At 46.6% G+C, this 2,610-nt stretch overlaps 1 pseudogene; it reads left to right on the top strand.

Moving 5' to 3' along the window:
* The first annotated feature begins 1,268 nt into the window (after window positions 1–1,268).
* On the top strand, window positions 1,269–2,274 carry LOC100412086 (guanine nucleotide-binding protein G(s) subunit alpha pseudogene; annotated as a pseudogene).
* Window positions 2,275–2,610: the final 336 nt, after the last annotated feature.

Below are 2,610 nucleotides of genomic sequence, written 5' to 3'. Positions count from 1 at the left end.
GTAGCAGGGAAGAGAAGAGGTTTCAGGACTCAGTCCTGGGACACTTCAACTTGAAAGGTGCAAGCTGCCATGTAGGAGCTGGGTGGTTGCAGTGGGTGCCCAGGTCAGAACCGAGGCTGAGTTAACAATGGAACCCCTCTTCAGGAATGGCTCTCAGTATAAAGGAGATACTCTGTTTCAGGAACAGCATGTAGGCAATGACTGGTCCATCTGGGGTACAAAGCCCCACCCCCTTACCTTGATTTAGAACAACTCTGAGGGGCCTCCCTAGAGCCAGAGCCCCCCATGGTATCAGCTGAGGCCACTGTTTCACCTGCCTTGCTGTTCACCCCTCCCTTGGCTGCCCCTCACAGGGATGTGTTTTTAAGAGCATTCCCATGCACAGATTTCCATTTCAGTCAATTCCCCAGGGAATCTATCCTAAAACAGTGGCTTTGGGACATAGCATTTACTTTACAGTTTGCTCATGCCTTGTGATAATTCTACCCTCCTGGAAGGATTGTTATAGGGATAAGAGACTGATATGTAGAGTGCCTGGAGCAGTGTGTCGTTAATCCCAGGCCTCAAAAATGGGGAGCTACTCTCTGAGAATCAGATTTCCATTATTCCACCTTCTCAAACCTGGAAGATGAGAAAAGGTGCCATCATGGTGCTCAGGAGCGCAGCCTGTCCTCTCCCTGACTCCCTTGACGACATGCAGATGCTTTTTGTCTGTGCTCTGACAGTACCCTCCACTTCTCATATCATAATTATATGGTCTGCTATTCTAGATTACAGTTGCATATTTCATTTTTTTCCATCACTCTTTCCTGTAAGTTCTTTGCCTGTCTTCTCCACGGTAGTAGCTCCAGGGACAAGGACACTGTCGGTATTACATAAATATTTATTGAATCAAACTGACATCTGCCTGAGTGTATGGACTGAGGCCTGGCACAGTTTGCCTCTGCTCTGGAAATTATACACATAAATGACCTAATGAGAAATTTGGTCTGGTCTTCTGAAGTCCCAAGAAGACTATGCATCTAACAATCCCTCCGTCTATCCATCACCCCCAAAATTATTTATAGACCACTACTCTGTGTTAGGCACTAGAAAGGCAATAGTGAACAAGATTGTATAGTCAAGCAATAAGATAAGCAATGAACAATAAACCCAAATAATTAACCATCAAACCTGCCATGTAGAAAAGAAAAACACACGGAGATTTGGAGCTGCACACTCAAATGGCATTGGTGCTAGAGATTCTGGTAAAAGCACCATTGTGTTGTATGAGGATTCTGCATGTTAATGGGTTTAATGGAGAGGGCAGTGAAGAGGACCTGCAGGCTGCAAGGAGCACCAGTGATGGTGAGAAGGCAATCAAAGTGCAGGACATCAAAAACAATCTGAAAGAAATGATCAAAACTATTGTGGCTGCCATGAGCAACCTGGTGTTCCTCGTGGAGCTGGCCAACCCCAAGAACCAGTTCAGAGTGGACGACATCCTGAGTGTGGTGAGCATGCCCAACTTTGACTTCCCTCCCAAATTCTACGAGCACGCCAAGGCTCTGTGGGAGAATGAAGGAGTGCATGCCTGCTACAAACACTCCAACCAGTACCAGCTGATTGACTGTGCCCAGTACTTCCTGGACAAGATGGATGTGATCAAGCAGGCCGACTCTGTGCCAAGCGACCAAGACCTGCTTCACCGCCATGTCCTGACTTCTGGAATCTTTGAGACCAGGTTCCAGGTGGACAAAGTCAACTTCCACATGTTTGATGTGGGTGGCCAGCATGATGAACACTGCAAGGGGATCCAGTGCTTCAGTGATGTGACTGCCATCATCTTCATGGTGGCCAGCAGCAGCTGCAACATGGTCATCTGGGAGGACAACCAGACCAGCTGCCTGCAGGAGGCTCTGAACCTCCTCAAGAGCATCTGGAACAACAGATGGCTGCACACCATCTCTGTGATTCTGTTCCTCAACAGGCAAGACATGCTCGCTGAGAAAGTCCTTGCCAGGAAATCAAAGGTTGAGGACTATGTTCCAGAATTTGCTCACTACACTACTCCTGAGGATACTACTCCTGAGTCTGGAGAGGACCCAGAGGTGACCCAGGCAAAGTACTTCACTTGAGATGAGTTTCTGAGGATCAGCACTGCCAGTGGAGGGGGTGCCACTACTGCTCCCTCACTTCACCTGCGCTGTGGACACTGAGAACATCCACCGTGTGTTCAACGACTGCCATGACATCATTCAGCACATGCATCTCGGTCAGTATGAGTTGCTCTAATAAGGGAATGCCCAAATTTAATTAAAGCCTTAAGCACAATTAATTAAAAGTGAAACGTAATTGTGTAAGCAGTTAATCACCCACCATAGGACATGATTAACAAAGCGACCTTGCCCTTCCCCCGAGTGATTTTGAGAACCCCCCTTTACCCTTCGGCTTACTTCGATGTTCCACATGTAGAAAGCTGAAGGTACCCTACAGAAAAGGAAAAAGGAAAGAAAGGCCACAAAAAGTCCCCCTCACTTTCAGTAGACATAAATAAAATAACAGCAGCAAACAGAAATAAAATGAAATAAAGAAACAAATGAAAAAAAAAAAAAAAAAACAGGAAGAGAG

Source organism: Callithrix jacchus, chromosome 2 (assembly GCF_049354715.1).
Source record: "Callithrix jacchus isolate 240 chromosome 2, calJac240_pri, whole genome shotgun sequence".
Classification (NCBI taxonomy): domain Eukaryota; kingdom Metazoa; phylum Chordata; class Mammalia; order Primates; family Cebidae; genus Callithrix; species Callithrix jacchus.
Note: the sequence above shows the minus strand (reverse complement) of the source record. Positions and strands in the feature narration are given on the sequence as shown.